Below are 19,951 nucleotides of genomic sequence, written 5' to 3'. Positions count from 1 at the left end.
AATCATTTTCAACCCATATTCAGTTGAATGCACTACAAAAGACAAGATATTTGATGTTCAAACTCATAAACTTTATTTTTTTTTTGCAAATAATAATTAAATTAGAATTTCATGGCTGCAACACATGCCAAAGTAGTTGGGAAAGGGCATGTTCACCACTGTGTTACATCACCTTTTCTTTTAATAACACTCAATAAACGTTTGGGAAGTGAGAAAAATTATTTGTTGAAGTTTTGAAAGGGGAATTCTTTCCCATTCTTGTTTTATGTAGAGCAGGGGTAGAGAACCTATGGCTCTAGAGCCACATGTGGCTCTTTTGATGACTGCACCTGGCTCTCAGATAAATCTTAGCTGACATTGCTTAACACGATAAGTAATTAAATGATAAATGATAAATGTGTTGTACTTGTATAGCGCTTTTCTACCTTCAAGGTACTCAAAGCGCTTTGACACTACTTCCACATTCACCCATTCACACACACATTCACACACTGATGGAGGGAGCTGCCATGCAAGGCCCTAACCAGCACCCTAGGGTGAAGTGTCTTGCTCAGGACACAACGGACGTGACGAGGTTGGTACCAGGTGGGAATTGAACCAGGGACCCTTGGATTGCGCACGGCCACTCTCCCACTGCGCCACGCCGTCCCAATGAAATGAATAATTACACTCGTAATCACAGTGTTAAAAATAACGTTCAAAATATAAAACATTCTCATGCATTTTAATCTATCCATCCGTTTTTCTACCGCACCTGTTCAAGAAGTCGCATTATTGGTAAGAAGTATTTTATTTACTATTGGTTAGCTTCAGAATAACACTGTTATTAAAAAGAATAAGAGACGTATTACACTCTTAAAACATGTTGGTCTTACTTAAAAATGCATGCATTTAGTTGTATTCAGTATTAAACGATATAATATATTTTAAAATATTTGGCTTTCATGGCTCTCTCAGCCAAAAAGGTTCCCGGCCCCTGATGTAGAGTTTCAGTCGTTCAACAGTCCGGGGTCTCCGCTGTCGTATTTTACGCTTTATAATGCGACACACATTTTTGATAGGAGACAGATCTGGACTGCAGGCGGGCCAGGGAAGTACCCGCCCTCTTTTTTTTACGAAGCCACGTTGTTGGAACACTTATCTTACTGAAATAAGCAGGGGCGTCCATGGTAACGTTGCTTGGATGACAGCATATGTTGCTCCAAAACCTGTATGGACCTTGCAATGGTGCCTTCACAGATGTGTAAGTTACCCATGCCTTGGGCACTAATACACCCCCATACCATCACAGATGCTGGCTTTTGAACTTTGCGCCTATAACAATCCGAATGTTTTTTTCCTCTTTGTTCTGGAGGACACCACGTCCTCTGTTTCCAAATATAATTTGAAATGTAGACTCGTTAGACCACAGAACACTTTTCCACTTTGCATCAGTCCATCTTAGATGAACTCGGGCCTAGCAAGTGGCGTTCCTGGGTGTTGTTGATAAATGGGTTTTGCTTTGCATAGTAGAGTTTTAACTTGCACTTACAGATGTAGCGACCAACTGTAGTTACTGACAGTGGTTTTATGAAGTGTTCCTGAGCCCATGTGGTGATATCCTTTACACACTGATGTCGGTTTTTGATGCAGTACCACTTGAGGGATCAAAAGTCCATAATATCATCGCTTACTTGTAGTGATTTCTCCAGATTCTCTGGACTTTTTGATGATTTTACGGACCGTAGATGGTAAAATCCATAAATTCCTTGCAATAGCTCGTTGAGAAATGTTGTTCGAAAACTGTTTGACAATTTGCTTACAAAATGTTGACTCTCACCCCATCCTTATTTGTGAATTACTTAGCATTTCATGGAAGCTACTTTTATACCCAATCATGGCACCCACCTATTTACAATTAACCTGCACACCTGTGGGATGTTCCATATAAGTGTTTGATGAGCATTCCTCAACTTTATCAGTATTTATTGCCACCTTTCCCAACTTCTTTGTCACGTGTTGCTGGCATCAAATTCTAAAGTTAATGATTATTTGCACACACAAAAAATCAAATATGTTGTCTTTGTAGCATATTCAACTGAATATGGGTTGAAAATGTTTTGCAAATCATTGTATTCTGTTTATATTTACATCTAACACCATTTCCCAACTCATATGGAAATGAGGTTTGTATTTAAAATGGTTTTGTGCCACAGCTAACGAATTTGTGACAGTCAACGCTTGGAAAGACGGCCCCCAATTGTGGAATGTTTATAATGAAAACAATAAATAAATAAAAATCTGCAAATATTTCAAGATAATTCCCACCAATAGAGTACATTTGCGTAAATTTAAAATATTCGGATTCACATATCTTATAAATATTTTACACGGCTATTTTAACACCTTTGAATTTCGTCACAAAAACTACAAGTAAAATGCACGTTACAATCCAAAAAGTTGGCGTGTAATAAGTGCAATACTTACAGTATTAACACTATTCAGGGTGCAACAAAAAAAAAAAAAAAAGAAACACTACTGCCATTTAACATCTTGGACTTGCAAACTTAATGTCATACCTCCAAAATGATACTCAAAAATATGATAATAAAATAATATATAACAACTGAACAGCAGTTAAAAGCAGTTATTTTTTTATAAATGTTGCAATATAAAATATATGTTGTCAAAGAAAACAATATATATTAACACACACTACAGCAATGGTGTCAAACTCAAATACAGAGTGCACGCCAGCTTTCCGAGACTCTTATTTTGTTAGCGCAGGCAGCATGAAGCAGGGCTTTTATTGTGAAGATAGGAAATGTGCAGTCGGCCTTTAGAGTTTTGACGGAAGGGAAGGCGCGAAAGTCTGTTGAAATAAAAAGTGTTTCTCGCCTTCCTCTCTGTCATTTTTTCATAATAATGAATTGGCAGCAGCCAGCGTCATCTCACAAGACCCTCGGGTGCCGCGAATGTCAATCAAGCAAGGTACGGAATGTTTTTCTTGTAAAGTGTATGGAAGCTGGATGAATTAGATGCCAAAAACCAACCACTTTCATGTGGTATTGTACGGAAAGGACAACTTTTTTTCTCCTCCATTTGAAAATGTGGGCGTTATCATCATTACTGCCTGATTCCAATCCATGCAAGTCATCAGAATCAGGTAATACACCAACTTATATTCTTGTCTTCGTGAAAGAAAGACATCTATATGTGTTACACATGCTTGTATTATCATTAAACACATTTAACTTGTTTACAAAAATGTCTCTTTCATAAATAAATAAATATAAATGATATATATAAATGAGGTAGATCCCCTCGAGTCGGTCAATTGAAAAGTAGCTCGCCTGCAGAAAAAGTGTGGGCACCCCTGATTTAAGCCTTGAAGTCGTAAGAGAAAGTGCATGAATAAAACCTTAATTATTGCTCAGTTTGCTACTCTGATTTGCTTGAACACAGAATATGGAACAAGCAACGCTTGTATACAGTAACTTAATAGTGCAAAATCCTCTTTCAAAAAACAAACAAAAAAACATCAATGGTATATTAAATACAATTTAAATTTAAAAAATAATGTCTCTTTTCTATTTGCAGCCTTCTGAGGTAAATATCAACATTAACTTATTCCACGGGCTAATACATTTGAAAATAAAACAATGGGGTGGGCGGGGTTTGGGTGTACATTGCAGAGTTAGTGCTGCAAGGGGTCCTGTTGTGTTTATGTTGTGCTACGGTGCGGATGTTCTCCCGAAATGTGGTTGTCATTCTTGTTTGGTGTGGGTTCACAGTCTGGCGCATATTAGTAAGAGTGTTAAAGTTGTTTATACGGCCACCCTCAGTGTGACCTGTATGGCTGTTGACCAAGTATGTATTGCATTTACAAGCTACTTACATTATGTGACTTGGAGGAAAAGCGGACGTTACGACAGGTTGTAGGAATTGCTACAATATAGTTGTCCTGGTGGAAATCGGGAGAAATCCGAAAGAATGGTTGCCCCGGGAGGTTTTCGGTAGGGGCACTGAACTTTGGGGGGTTGACCAGTATGTGTATTAGCCAGCTCTAATCTTAATTTGATTTTGCCTCTAGGGCCAAATGAAATTACACGGCGGGCCAAATTTGGCCCGCGGGCCAGAGTTCGACACCCATGCACTACAGTATCCGAAAATTGGTACAGTTGAGTACCAATATCGACTGTCGGGTACCAGGAATTGGTACTGTATCGGTTCAAATGTGAACGGTACCCATCCCTATTATGAATGCAAATACAGTTAATTAAATGTGTGAATAGCAGGAAAACACTTTATAGTTGTCAACTCTAAGTGGACACTTGAATTTAAGAGTCAAATTTCCACATCCCATTTGCTTTTATTTTGGAGTAACACATCCTGTTTTCCTGCAGAACCGGAAGCTGCTATGCTACTTTGTTCTTGTTTTGATTTGTGCCACTTTGTTTAGGCGCACAAACTGTGGTTTTATTTTGAAGTAGCATCCTGTTTTGCGGCTCAACTACAAGCCGTTTGTTGATTTGTTTTGGTTTTGATTTGTGTGGCACTGTGTTTTGGCACACTAACTGTGCCTTTATTTTGAAGTAGCATCATGTTTTCCGGTGAAATTATAATCTGATTTGTTCCGGTTTTGATTTGTGTGGAACTGTGTTTTGGCGCACAAACTGTTTTTATTTTGAAGTTTCATCCTGTTTTCCGGCTCAACTACAAGCTCTTTTGATGTTTTGCTTTTGTTTTGATTTGAGTTGCTTTGCTGCTTTGTTTTGTTCTGATTTTGATATGTGGCACTGTGTTTTGGCGCACAATCTGTGCTTTTATTCTGAAGTAACATCCTGTTTTCCGGCTCAACTACAAGCTACTTTGCTGCTTTGCTTTGTTCTGATTTTGATATGTGGCACGGTGTTTTGGCGCACAATCTGTGCTTTTATTCTGAAGTAACATCCTGTTTTCCGGCTCAACTACAAACTACTTTGCTTCTTTGTTGTTTTGGTTTTGAATTGAGTTGCTTTGGTTTGTTCTGATTTTGATATGTGGCACTGTGTTTTGGCGCACAATCTGTGCTTTTATTCTGAAGTAACATCTTGTTTCCCGGCTCAACTACAAGCTACTTTGCTGCTTTGATGTTTTGCTTTGGGTTCGATTTGAGTTGCTTTGCTGCTTTGTTTTGTTCTGATTTTGATATGTGGCACTGTGTTTTGGCGCACAATCTGTGCTTTTATTCTGAAGTAACATCCTGTTTTCCGGCTCAACTACAAACTACTTTGCTTCTTTGTTGTTTTGTTTTGGTTTTGATTTGAGTTGCTTTGTTCTGATTTTGATATGTGGCACTGTGTTTTGGCGCACCATCTGTGCTTTTATTTTGAAGTTACATCCTGTTTTCCGGCTCAACTACAAGCTCTTTTGATGTTTTGCTTTTGTTTTGATTTGAGTTGCTTTGCTGCTTTGTTTTGTTCTGATTTTGATATGTGGCACTGTGTTTTGGCGCACAATCTGTGCTTTTATTCTGAAGTAACATCCTGTTTTCCGGCTCAACTACAAACTACTTTGCTTCTTTGTTGTTTTGTTTTGGTTTTGATTTGAGTTGCTTTGTTCTGATTTTGATATGTGGCACTGTGTTTTGGTGCACAATCTGTGCTTTTATTCTGAAGTAACATCCTGTTTTCCAGCTCAACTACAAGCTACTTTGCTGCTTTGCTTTGTTTTGTTCTGATTTTGATATGTGGCACGGTGTTTTGGCGCACAATCTGTGCTTTTATTCTGAAGTAACATCCTGTTTTCCGGCTCAACTACAAACTACTTTGCTTCTTTGTTGTTTTGGTTTTGAATTGAGTTGCTTTGGTTTGTTCTGATTTTGATATGTGGCACTGTGTTTTGGCGCACAATCTGTGCTTTTATTCTGAAGTAACATCTTGTTTCCCGGCTCAACTACAAGCTACTTTGCTGCTTTGATGTTTTGCTTTGGGTTCGATTTGAGTTGCTTTGCTGCTTTGTTTTGTTCTGATTTTGATATGTGGCACTGTGTTTTGGCGCACAATCTGTGCTTTTATTCTGAAGTAACATCCTGTTTTCCGGCTCAACTACAAACTACTTTGCTTCTTTGTTGTTTTGCTTTGGTTTTGATTTGAGTTGCTTTGTTCTGATTTTGATATGTGGCACTGTGTTTTGGCGCACCATCTGTGCTTTTATTCTGAAGTAACATCTTGTTTTCCTGCTCAACTACAAGCTACTTTGTTGTTTTGTTTTGCTTTTGATTTGTGGCACTGTGTTTTGGTGCACCGTGGAGAGGCGGAGCCGGCGAACGAGCAGCGGAGCGGGGCACGCTGGAGCCCGGCCCAAGATGGCGGCAAGGAGGCGGGGAATGCGGCCGAGCGGAGAGGCGGGGCGTGCCGGGAGCAACGCTGTAGTCAAATGCAGGTGCGTGGATCGCGCACCGGATCACAATTAACATTTCTCCTCACGCTGCATAAAAGGGGAGAAGGAGGAGAGAGACCACAGCAGCGACCGAGGAGCGAAAGCAAAGAGCAGACGAGGACGACAACGACGACTGAAAAGCGGAACGTGAGCGAGCAGTGGAGAGGAGCATCTGAAAAGCGATCTGGCCTGAAGACAAAGCTTATTGCAAAATAAACAAGACTCAAACCTGCTCAAAAGCAATGTCCTTCCTGGGTGGTCCATTGAACCCGCACAACGGCTTAAGACTGTCACACGCACAAAGTGTGCTTTTATTTTGAAGTAAAACATCTTGTGTTTTCCAGTGCAACTACAAGCTGCTTTGTTCTAGTTTTGGCACACAAACTGTGCTTTTAATTTGAAGTAACATCCTGTTTTCCTGCGTAACTGGAAGCTGCTTTGTTCCAGTTTTGATTTTGTGGCACTGTGCATAAACTGGACTTTTATTTTAAAAGAAAATCCCGTTTACTGGCACAACTACATACCGTTTTGTTCTGGTTTTGATTTGCGGCACTGTGTTTTGGCGCATTAACTGTGCTTTTATTTTTGAAGCAACATCCTGTTTTCCGGCACAACCAGAAGCTGCTTTGTGGCACTGTGTTTTGGCGCATAAACCGTGCTTTTATTTTGAAGTAATATCCTGTTTTGTGGCACAACTACAAGCTGATGTGCTGCGTTGTTGTTTTGCTATGGTTTTGATTTGCATGCAAATGTGTTTTGGCGCACAAACCGTGCTTTTATTTTGAAGTAACATCCTGTTTTCCGGCTCAACTACAAACTACTTTGCTGCTTTGTTTTGTTTTGAGTTGCTTTGCTTTGTTGTGATTTTGAAATGTGGCACTGTGTTTCATCGCACAATCTGTGCTTTTATTCTGAAGTAACATCTTTTTTCCCGGCTCAACTACAAGCTACTTTGTTGTTTTGTTTTGGTTTTGATTTGTGGCACTGTGTTTTGGCGCACAAACTGTGCTTTTATTTTGAAGTAAAACATCTTGTTTTCCAGTGCAACTACAAGCTGCTTTGTTCTGGTTTTGGCACACAAACTGTGCTTTTAATTTAAGAAACATCCTGTTTTCCTGCTTAACTGGAAGCTGTTTTGTTCTGATTTTGATTTGTGCCACTGTGTTTTGGCGCATTAACTGTGCTTTTATTTTTGAAGCAATCTCCTGTTTTCCGGCACAACCGCAAGCTGCTTTGCGGCACTGTGTTTTGGCGCATAAACAGTGCTTTTATTTTGAAGTAATATCCTATTTTGTGGCACAACTACAAGCGGATGTGCTGCGTTGTTGTTTTGCTATGGTTTTGATTTGCATGCCACCGTGTTTTGGCGCACAAACCGTGCTTTTATTTTGAAGTAACATCCTGTTTTCCGCCACAACTGGAAGCTGCTTTGTTCTGCTTTTGATTTGTGCCACTGTGTTTTGGCGCATTAACTGTGCTTTTATTTTTGAAGCAACATCCTGTATTCCGGCACAACCGAAAGCTGCTTTGTGGCACTGTGTTTTGGCACATAAACATTGCTTTTATTTTGAAGTAATATCCTGTATTCCGGCTCAACTACAAGCTACTTTGCTGCTTTGTTGTTTTGTTTTGGTTTTGATTTGAGTTGCTTTGCTGCTTTGTTTTGTTCTGATTTTGATATGTGGCACTGTGTTTTGGCGCACAAACTGTGCTTTTATTTTGAAGTAAAACATCTTGTTTTCCAGTGCAACTACAAGCTGCTTTGTTCTTGTTTTGGCACACAAAATGTGCTTTTAATTTAAGTAACGTCCTGTTTTCCTGCTTAACTGGAAGCTGTTTTGTTCTGATTTTGATTTGTGGCACTGTGTTTTGGCGCATTAACTGTGCTTTTATTTTAGAAGCAATATCCTGTTTTCCGGCACAACCAGAAGCTGCTTTGCGGCACTGTGTTTTGGCGCATAAACAGTGCTTTTATTTTGAAGTAATATCCTGTTTTGTGGCACAACTACAAGCTGATGTGCTAATTTGTTGTTTTGCTATGGTTTTGATTTGCATGCCACTGTGTTTTGGCGCACAAACTGTGCTTTTATTTTGAACTAACATCCTGTTTTCCGCCACAACTGGAAGCTGCTTTGTTCTGCTTTTGATTTGTGGCACTGTGTTTTGGCGCATTAACAGTGCTTTTATTTTTGAAGCAACATCCTGTTTTCCGGCACAACCGAACGCTGCTTTGTGGCACTGTGTTTTGGCACATAAACAGTGCTTTTATTTTGAAGTAATATCCTGTTTTCCGGCTCAACTACAAGCTACACTGCTGCTTTGTTGTTTTGTTTTGGTTTTTATGTGAGTTGCTTTGCTGCTTTGTTTTGTTCTGATTTTGATATGTGGCACTGTGTTTTAGCGCACAATCAGTGCTTTTATTCTGAAGTAACATCCTGTTTTCCGGCTCAACTACAAACTACTTTGTTTTGTTCTGATTTTGATATGTGCTGCGTTGTTTTGCTATGGTTTTGATTTGCATTCCACTGTGTTTTGGCGCACATACTGTGCTTTTATTTTGAAGTAACATCCTGTTTTCTGCCACAACTGGAAGCTGCTTCGTTCTGCTTTTGATTTGCGGCACTGTGTTTTGGCACATAAACAGTGCTTTTATTTTGAAGCAATATCCTGTTTTGTGGCACAACTACAAGCTGATGTGCTGCGTCGTTGTTTTGCTATGGTTTTGATTTGCATGCCACTGTGTTTTGCCCCACAAACGGTGCTTTTATTTTGAAGTAACATCCTGTTTTCCGCCACAACTGGAAGCTGCTTTGTTCTGCTTTTGATTTGTGGCACTGTGTTTTGGCGCATTAACTGTGCTTTTATTTTTGAAGCAACATCCTGTTTTCCGGCACAACCGAACGTTGCTTTGTGGCACTGTGTTTTGGCACATAAACAGTGCTTTTATTTTGAAGTAATATCCTGTTTTCCGGCTCAACTACAAGCTACACTGCTGCTTTGTTGTTTTGTTTTGGTTTTTATGTGAGTTGCTTTGCTGCTTTGTTTTGTTCTGATTTTGATATGTGGCACTGTGTTTTAGCGCACAATCAGTGCTTTTATTCTGAAGTAACGTCCTGTTTTCCGGCTCAACTACAAACTACTTTGTTTTGTTCTGATTTTGATATGTGCTGCGTTGTTTTGCTATGGTTTTGATTTGCATTCCACTGTGTTTTGGCGCACATACTGTGCTTTTATTTTGAAGTAACATCCTGTTTTCTGCCACAACTGGAAGCTGCTTCGTTCTGCTTTTGATTTGCGGCACTGTGTTTTGGCACATAAACAGTGCTTTTATTTTGAAGCAATATCCTGTTTTGTGGCACAACTACAAGCTGATGTGCTGCGTCGTTGTTTTGCTATGGTTTTGATTTGCATGCCACTGTGTTTTGCCCCACAAACGGTGCTTTTATTTTGAAGTAACATCCTTTTTTCCGCCACAACTGGAAGCTGCTTTGTTCTGCTTTTGATTTGTGGCACTGTGTTTTGGCGCATAAACAGTGCTTTTATTTTTGAAGCAACATCCTGTTTTCCGGCACAACCGAAAGCTGCTTTGTGGCACTGTGTTTTGGCTTTTATTTTGAAGTAATATCCTGTTTTCCGGCTCAACTACAAGCTACACTGCTGCTTTGTTGTTTTGTTTTGGTTTTTATGTGAGTTGCTTTGCTGCTTTGTTTTGTTCTGATTTTGATATTTGGCACTGTGTTTTAGCGCACGATCTGTGCTTTTATTCTGAAGTAACATCCTGTTTTCCGGCTCAACTACAAACTACTTTGCTGCTTTGTTTTGTTCTGATTTTGATATGTGCTGCGTTGTTTTGCTATGGTTTTGATTTGCATTCCAATGTGTTTTGGCGCACAAACCGTGCTTTTATTTTGAAGTAACATCCTATTTTCCGCCACAACCGGAAGCTGCTTCGTTCTGCTTTTGATTTACGGCACTGTGTTTTGGCGCACAAACCGTGCTTTTATTTTGAAGTGCTATCCTGTTTTCCTGCCAGTTGGATTTGGCTTTGCTGCTGGTGTGTAAACAACAGCGCTACTTACAATAACAAACATCTGCGGTGTTCAGAAAGTGCAGCAGACTTCCAAAAAGTTTTACGTGGACTTCAAAGATAGCAAAAAGTGTTCCCTCGATAAATGTAGATAATAATGTGAGGACATAAGTAAGAATGTAGAACTCTCATTAAGGTTGTCTGTTATGTGAAGACAAGCCGGCTGACTTAGAATTATTCTCTAATGAATGCAAATTAGCCTAATTAATGACCTCATTAGCATAAGTTGGTGTGTTCAATACATCACGCAGACACGCGGGACATTAAGCAGCACAAGTGGCTCCTCGTTTATTCTGGTTACGGCTAATCTATATTGCATATTTCTATCATCCCCGTGACGTGTCGGCCTGTCGTGGAGATAAGAGATCCGCGCTTCAGCTTCATCTTCACAGGCTAATGTTAGTCTTTCTAATATTAGCGACAGGAGCAAAATTACCAGGAGGGAATTGTTCCATCAGAGGTGGGTCGGAATATTGTAGTTTTAATGCAACATACTTTTTACCATTACTTCAGGATTTGGGTACTTTCGCTTTCATTCTTATCGCTACATTGATTTATATCAGGGGTCACCAACCTTTTTGGGTACTGATTAATGCGAAGGGCTACCAGTTGGATACACACTTAAATAAATTGCCAGAAATAGCCAATTTGCTCAATTTACCTTTAATAAATAAATATATATATATATCCATCCATCCATCATCTTCTGCTTATCCGAGGTCGGGTCGCGGGGGCAACAGCCTAAGCAGGGAAGCCCAGACCTCCCTCTCCCCAGCCACTTCGTTCTGAGGCGTTCCCAGGCCAGCCGGGAGACATAGTCTTCCCAGCGTGTCCTGGGTCTTCCCCGTGGACTCCTACCGGTTGGACGTGCCCTAAACACCTCCCTAGGGAGGCGTTCGGGTGGCATCCTGACCAGATGCCCGAACCACCTCATCTGGCTCCTCTCGATGTGGAGGAGCAGCGGCTTTACTTTGAGTTCCTCCCGGATGGCAGAGCTTCTCACCCTATCTCTAAGGGAGAGCCCCGCCACCCGGCGGAGGAAACTCATTTCGACCGCTTGTACCCGTGATCTTATCTTTTCGGTCATGACCCAAAGCTCATGACCATAGGTGAGGATGGGAACGTAGATCGACCGGTAAATTGAGAGCTTTGCCTTCCGGCTCAGCTCCTTCTTCACCACAACGGATCGATACAACGTCCGCCTTACTGAAGACGCCGCACCGATCCGCCTGTCGATCTCACGATCCACTCCTCCCCTACTTGTGAACAAGACTCCTCGGTACTTGAACTCCTCCGTTTGGGGCCCAACCCGGAGATGGCACTCCACATTAGGGGTGTACCGGTACGTGTATTTGTATTGAACCGTTTCAGTACGGGTGGTTTGGTCCGGTTCAGGTGTATCGAACGAGTTTGTAACCTAAAGTCTTAACAAGCTGCTCTGCTTTCTGCCTCTGTCCGAGCAGTGAGCACCCAGCATTGTCCCGCCCACACAACCATCTGATTGGTTACATACAAAGCCAATCAGCAGTGCCTATTCAGAACGCATGTTGTAAATGCTTCAGCGTCGAGCAGATATGTGTTTAGCAGCGGACATCGTACTCTCCCCAAATTATAAAAACACTTCCCAGTCACAACTACTACTAGCATCACTATGAGCCCGTTGACCTTCTAGAAACTTAAACTGCAGCTCAGCTCGCTCGCAGTTCTGGCTTGAGGTGAAGGCTAATTAGCTTTTAGCGCAACGTTAGCTAATTTTGCCGTGTGTGTGTGTTAGGGGCAGCAAAACCCTGTCTGTCTGTTTTTTCACATGAACTAACGAACTCCATGGTGTTCAGGGATGAGGATGAATAGTCTCTCCTATTGCTACTGTACTATTTTTTTCAACTATAGTTACATTAATCAATAGTAATGTAACAGCCTAGTTTTGAATGGCAGGGTCCCTGCTATCACATATTGACAAAAATACAACATTTACATAATAAAAGTCAACTACAGGATTCCCAAATGCTGTAATAAATCAAACATGATAAGTTGACTTGAAACTGCTTAATGTTGCACTTTTTATATGTAGAAGAAAACCTTTGTCATTTTATTTAATTAAAGCAACAATTTGAGGCAGTTTCATGTGGATTAACGTGGGCAGAATTATTACAGTGTTCCCAATGTTAAAAGGATAAAGCCATTGTTTACAAATTTGGTAAATAAATAACCAAAAAATGTATATTTTGTTGTTTTCTTACTGTACCGAAAATGAACCAAACCGCGACCTCATTAACTGTGCTTTTATTTTTGAAGCAATATCCTGTTTTCCATGCCGAACCGAAATTTTTGTGTACCGTTACACCCCTAATATATATTTATATATATATATCTAAAAAATGGGTGTTTCTGTCATTCCGTCGCCTTTTTTTTTTTTCCTTTTACAGAAGTTTTTTGTAGAGAATAAATGATGAAAAAAACACTTAATTGAATGGTTGAAAAGAGGAGAAAACAGGAAAAAAAATGAAAATTAAATTTTGAAACATGGTTTATCTTCAATTTCGACTCTTTAAAATTCAAAATTCAACCGAAAAAAAGAAGACAAAAACTAGCTAATTTGAATCTTTTTGAAAAATTAAAAAGAATTTATGGAACATCATTAGTGATTTTTCCTGATTAAGATTAATTTTAGAATTTTGCTGACATGTTTTAAATAGGTTAAAATCCAATCTGCACTTTGTTAGAATATATAACAAATTGGACCAAGCTATATTTCTAACAAAGACAAATCATTATTTCTTCTAGATTTTCCAGAACAAAAATTGTAAAAGAAATTTAAAAGAATTTGAAATAAGATTTTAAATTTGATTCTACAGATTTTGTAGATTTGCCAGAATATTTTTTTTTTATTTTAATCATACTAAGTTTGAAGAAATATTTCACAAATATTCTTTGTCGGAAAAACAGAAGCTAAAATGAAGAATTAAATTAAAATGTATTCTTTACAATAAAAAAAAAATAATTTACTTAAACATTGATTTAAATTGTCAGGAAAGAAGAGGAAGGAATTTAAAAGGTAAAAAGGTATATGTGTTTAAAAATCCTAAAGTCATTTTTAAGATTGTATTTTTTCTCCAAAATTGTCTTTCTGAAATAAATGAATTTATTTGAACAAGTGAAGACCAAGTCTTTAAAATATTTTCTTAGATTTTCAAATTCTATTTGGAGTTTTGTCTCTCTTAGAATTAAAAATGTCCAGCAAAGCGAGACCAGTTTGCTAGTAAATAAATAACATTTCTGAATATTAGTATTTTATTTATGGTTATATTGACAAGCATTTATTAATTGTGCTTTAGTAATTTTTGATTATTATTTTGAGCATTTTTAATTGTATTTATTGTTATTAAAGCATTGTACATTTGTGCAGTATGTTTATTACTTTGATTTATCATCATATTCATAAAATTGACTGTTTTGTTTTTAATTTTGTCATCTTTAGTGATAAGTCTTATTTCTATATTACAAATGTGAGTATTTTTTCTTACCACTAACTATGTATTTTTTAAATTGCAATATTTAAATTTTATTCATGCATTTGATTTGAAATATTTGTAAAAAAAAATACATTAATACAAATGGCAATATTTTTTTTATACGATGTTTAATGTTTTCAGAATTTGATTTGTATTTTTAACTTGAAATATTTTAAAAGTTTTTTTTTATTACTAAATATTTTGTATGTATTTATGTGAGCTGTTTATAAATCTTACATATTTGTAGATCATATTTTGATGATTTACATTACTATTGAAAATATACTTCCATTTTTTCATGTTTTGTTAAATTTTATCTTTATAACAATTTCTATAATTTTTGAACATACTATTATATATTTTATGACTTTGGACAATATACTTTTTCTTAAATGTTTTATGTTCATCACCCTGGTTTAAATGTGTAAAACAAGGATTTAATGCGCATTACATCATCATTATGTATTATTTTATTACTACATACTTGTATTACTTCTGTAACTTCCGAACAAATAACTATAATAAAATTAAAGCTGTTTGCACTTTGGGGTCACGTCCTTTCGGATGCCCTGACCCACCACCCAATAATTTCAGGAAGATTGGAGCATATTTTAGAAAGAGTGACTGTTAATTTTCCACCACAAGGAGGCGATATTAGTTCCATTGCATCTCACTCAAAACTCACCATAAAAATGTTCAGGAAGATCAAAGCATGTTAAAGGAAGTTATGACTGTGACAGTATTCTACCACAAAGGGGGCGATAAGGGCACCGCAGAAGTCATGTAACGTATTTTTCGGACTATAAGTCGCAGTTTTTTTCATAGTTTGCCGGGGGTGCGACTTATACTCCAGAATTATCCTAGTAAATGTGTCTAATTACATCTAAATCGCTCCCACTGCCGCCGCCCGGAGCAGTCGCCTTTTTTTCTTTTTTTGGGGGGATTCACTCTAACTTTCCTCATCCACGAATCTTTCATCGTCGCTCAAATTAATGGGGAAATCGTTGCTTTGTCGGTCTGAATCACTCGGTATAGCTCGGTTGGTAGAGTGGCCATGCCAACAACTTGAGGGTTGCAGGTTCGATCCCCGCTTCCGCCATCCTAGTCACTACCGTTGTGTCCTTGGGCAAGACACTTTACCCACCTGCTCCCAGTGCCACCCACACTGGTTTAAATGGAACTTAGATATTGGGTTTCACTATGTAAAGTGCTTTGAGTCACTAGAGAAAAGCGCTATATAAATATAATTCACTTCACTACCAACTTCGCCACGCAAGCTCTCCGCTCATGTCTACGGTAAGAGCAACATAAAAACAGCCGGTGTTTCCTTGTTTACATTCCCGAAAGATGACGGTGAAGCTTTACTATGGATCAGAGCGGTCAACCGAACATGGTTCCCTACCACATGTCAACCGGCATTTTCTCATCGAAACCTGTAGGTTGACATGTGGTAGGGAACCATGTTCGCTTGACCGCTCTGTTCCATATTAAAGCTTCACCGTCATATTTCAGGAATGTAAACAAGGAAACAAGGAAACGCTGGCTGTGTTTGTGTTGCTAAAGGCGGCCGCAATACACCGCTTCCCACCTACAGCTTTCTTCTTTGACGTCTCCATTATTAATCGAACAAATTGTAAAAAGATTCAGCAACACAGTTGTCCATAATACTGTGGAATTATGCGATGAAAAGAGACGACTTGTAGCTGGACCAAAATGTCTTCCACAATGCGTCATCATACCGCCACGTTTTAGCATGATACTTCCGCGCGAAATTTAAAATTTGCAATTTAGTAAACTAAAAAGGCCGTATTGGCATGTGTTGCAATGTTAATATTTCATCATTGATATATAAACTATCAGACTGCGTGGTCGCTAGTAGTGGCTTTCAGTAGGCCTTTAAGACGATATTGCCCCAAGAGCCAAATTAAATTACACGGCGGGCCAAATTTGAGTTTGACACCCATGACTTAAGACTTCGCAAGTGCTCCAGATGTTCAGCGGGAATAAAAGACAGCACACCTGGCAGGTAATCCGCCTGGAGACGTGGAAGTGTCCCTAATAAAGAGACTGTCTTATTTTACTTTGGACACAAATCAAACATTTTTGCATCCTACCTGCTCCCCTGCTGCCAAATTTGATGGGACATTAGGGTTAAAAAAAACATATTAAAGTTCTTAAGTCCGAAATAAGACTGCAGGCTGCTCATCAGAAGGCAGTAAAAGTGCAAATGAAGTGCACTGCAACACTCCACCTCCCACAGCTGTGGCAAATATCATTGATTGGGACTCCTCCGTTCATGCAAACAAGCTCCATTTCAAAGTTTTAAATAGCAAAACAAAAGCCGTGCCTCGCTTCAATAGTTGTAAAAAGTTCAAAATAATAATATTTTTATTCCACATCCGTGTAGCATTTATGTATAAAAAAAAATGATATGAACATATTGTAATTACTGTATCTTATTTTTGATTATTTATTTTTATTTTGGGGCTCGTTTGGTAGAGTGGCCGTGCCAGCAACTTGAGGGTTGCAGGTTTGATTCCCGCTTCCGCCATCCTAGTCACGGCCGTCGTGTCCTTGGGAAAGACACTCTACCCACCTGCTCCCAGTGCCACCCACACTGGTTTAGATGGAACTTAGATATTGGGTTTCCCTATGTAAAGCGCTTTGAGTCGCTAGAGAAAAGCGCTATATAAATATGATAATTCACTTCACTACCACAAGGTGCTCATTTTCTGTGGCCGCACCCCCTTTCCCCGTTTTACAAATAAATATAGTCATACTTGCCAACCTTGAGACCTCCGATTTCGGGAGGTGGGGGAGGGGGGGGGGGGGGGGTCGGGGGTGGGGCGGGAGGACGTAGTTGGGGGCGGGGCGTGGTTGGGGGGGGGGAGTTAAGAGGGGAGGAGTATATTTACAGCTAGAATTACCCAAATCAAGTATTTCCTATATATATATATATCCATCCATCCATCCATTTTCTACCGCTTATTCCCTTTTGGTGTCGCGGGGGGCGCTGGCGCCTATCTCAGCTACAATGGGGCGGAAGGCGTGGTACACCCTGGACAAGTCGCCACCTCATCGCAGGGCCAACACAGATAGACAGACAACATTCACACTCACATTCACACACTAGGGCCAATTTAGTGTTGCCAATCAACCTATCCCCAGGTGCATGTCTTTGGAAGTGGGAGGAAGCCGGAGTACCCGGAGGGAACCCACGCATTCACGGGGAGAACATGCAAACTCCACACAGAAAGATCCCGAGCCTGGATTTGAACCCAGGACTGCAGGAACTTCGTATTGTGAGGCAGACGCACTAACCCCTCTGCCACCATTTTAATTTTATTAATTAATTATTGTTATACTATCGTATTGTCTCTTTATATTAACATGCTTAGAAGCATTTAAGTCTCACCTTAAAACTCATTTGTATACTCTAGCCTTTAAATAGACTCCCTTTTTAGACCAGTTGATCTGCCGTTTCTTTTCTTTTTCTCCTATGTCCCACTCTCCCTTGTGGAGGGGGTCCGGTCCGATCCGGTGGCCATGTACTGCTTGCCTGTGTATCGGCTGGGGACATCTCTGCGCTGCTGACCCGCCTCCGCTTGGGATGGTTTCCTGCTGGCTCCGCTGTGAACGGGACTCTCGCTGCTGTGTTGGATCCGCTTTGGACTGGACTCTCGCGACTGTGTTGGATCCATTATGGATTGAACTTTCACAGTATCATGTTAGACCCGCTCGACACCCATTGCTTTCCTCCTCTCCAAGGTTCTCATAGTCATCATTGTCACCGACGTCCCACTGGGTGTGTTTTCCTTGCCCTTATGTGGGCCTACCGAGGATGTCGTAGTGGTTTGTGCAGCCCTTTGAGACACTAGTGATTTAGGGCTATATAAGTAAACATTGATTGATTGATTATATAAAAATGTTGATTGCTAAAAAAATAAAAAGTTGTTTGTGGCGTCACGGGTTTTTCTTCTTCAATCAATCAATCAATGATTGTTTATATAGCCCTAAATCACTAGGTTTTAAATTACTTAGCGCCCCGGCGGCAATTCAAGGAAATACGGTATAAAAAAAGATAGCAACCTTGAAATTCTTGTTAGTATTATGTTTGAATCTACATTTGTATACGCACAAGTCGATTTCTGAAAGTAAAGCCCATATTTTCTACATTGGTTTAATGATTTGGTTAAATGTGTTTAAAAGCAAAATACATAAAAAGCCCGAAATTATAATCTTTATTGGTGGAATTTAAGTTGTTTTGGATAAATAATTTTTTTATACATACATACATACATATATATATATATATATATACATATTATATATATATATATATTTTTTATTTATTTTATTAATTAATTATTGTTATACTATTGTATTGTCTCTTTATATTAACATGCTTTGTTTATATAAAAATGTTGGTTGCTAAAAAAATAAAAAGTTGTCTGTGGCGTCACGGGTTTTTCTTCTTCAATCAATAATTATTTATATAGCCCTAAATCACTAGTGTCTCAAAGGGCTGCACAAACCACAACGACATCCTCGGTTGAGCCCACATAAGGGCAAGGAAAAACTCACCCCAGTGGGACGTTGGCGACGACGATGACCATGAGAAACCTTGGAGAGGACCGAAAGCAATGGATGTCGAGCGGGTCTAACATGATACTGTGAAAGTCTATGAAAGTTCATAGAAAAGACTATGAAAGTTCAATCCATAGTGGATCCAACACAGCCGTGAGAGTTCTTCTATTTTAACATCAGCTCGTTCCCTTAGAGCAGTGGTCCCCAACCACCGGGCCGCAGAATAATTTTTTATTAATTTTTATTTAAAAAATAAATATATATATATATATATATATATATATATATATATATATATATATATATATATATATATATATATATATATATATATATATATTATTAAATCAACATATAAAACACAATATACACTTACAATTAGTGCACCAACCACAAAAACCTCCCCTTTTCATGACAAAAAAAAAAAAAGGATCCCCCTCCCCCCGCAGGACAAATTATTAAGAGTTGACCGGTCCGCGGATGCAAAAAGGTTGGGGACCACTGCCTTAGAGGCAAATTAGCGCCCCCTATGTTGACATAGTGGTGATAGACAAGGCAAGAAACAAGCATAAACCCGGTTTCAGAGTTGGACCCAAACGCGGCGTTTTGAAATCCCGTGAGAGGTTTTCGATCAATCGTTTAGGACAGTAGTCCCCAACCACAGGGTTGGTACCGGGCCGCAGAATAATTTTTTATTATTTATTTATTTTTTATTAAAACAACATTAAAAAACACAAGGTAGGCTTACAATTAGTGCACCAAACCAAAAAAAAACCTCGTTTTTCATGACAAAAAAAAAAATATATATATATATATCAAGCGTTGACCGGTCCGCAGCTACAAAAAGGTTGGGGACCACTGGTTTAGATTATCTGACCATACGCTCTCTGATTGGTCAAAAGCCATTCACGTGACCACAAAGCGCCATGCTTGGGACCAACTCTCAAACCAGGCTGTTTATACTCACGCTGTCATAAACAACTAAACAGTGACACCCAGCGGCAGCATGTCAGTACTGCAGTAACAAACGAAAGACAGAAAACTACTTACCGTAAATCTGTTTTACTTAAAAAAAATGCACATCTTATTATGCTTTACAATAAACCGACTGCTTTTAATTTACTCTACATTTTAAGTCATTTAAATCCAAATTTAACAAATACAGGAAGGTCTGAGCCCATAAAACATAACCGAATGATTGGAGATTTCTTTACCTTTATTAGACGTTTTAAATGTCACATGAAAGTTGTTTGCAGCCTTTCGATCTTCCAACTGTACATTCAACATTTAAGACAAATGAGAAAAGTTTGACACAAGGAGAAATTTTTGTCTAAAGTGCCTTGCAGAGTTAAGAGTGCACTCG

The 19,951-nt window shown here is 39.0% G+C and overlaps 1 long non-coding RNA gene across 1 annotated transcript in view; it reads right to left on the bottom strand.

Annotated features, from left to right (window-relative positions):
• Positions 1-16,248, bottom strand: part of LOC133561185 (uncharacterized) — a 180,678-nt gene extending 164,430 nt beyond the window's left edge. The window contains exon 1 of the long non-coding RNA XR_009808602.1: positions 16,116-16,248. This is a non-coding gene — a long non-coding RNA (uncharacterized LOC133561185). The remainder of the gene's footprint in view (positions 1-16,115) is intronic.
• Between the last annotated feature and the right edge of the window lie 3,703 nt (positions 16,249-19,951).

Source organism: Nerophis ophidion, linkage group LG10 (assembly GCF_033978795.1).
Source record: "Nerophis ophidion isolate RoL-2023_Sa linkage group LG10, RoL_Noph_v1.0, whole genome shotgun sequence".
In the NCBI taxonomy this organism is placed as follows: domain Eukaryota; kingdom Metazoa; phylum Chordata; class Actinopteri; order Syngnathiformes; family Syngnathidae; genus Nerophis; species Nerophis ophidion.
Note: the sequence above shows the minus strand (reverse complement) of the source record. Positions and strands in the feature narration are given on the sequence as shown.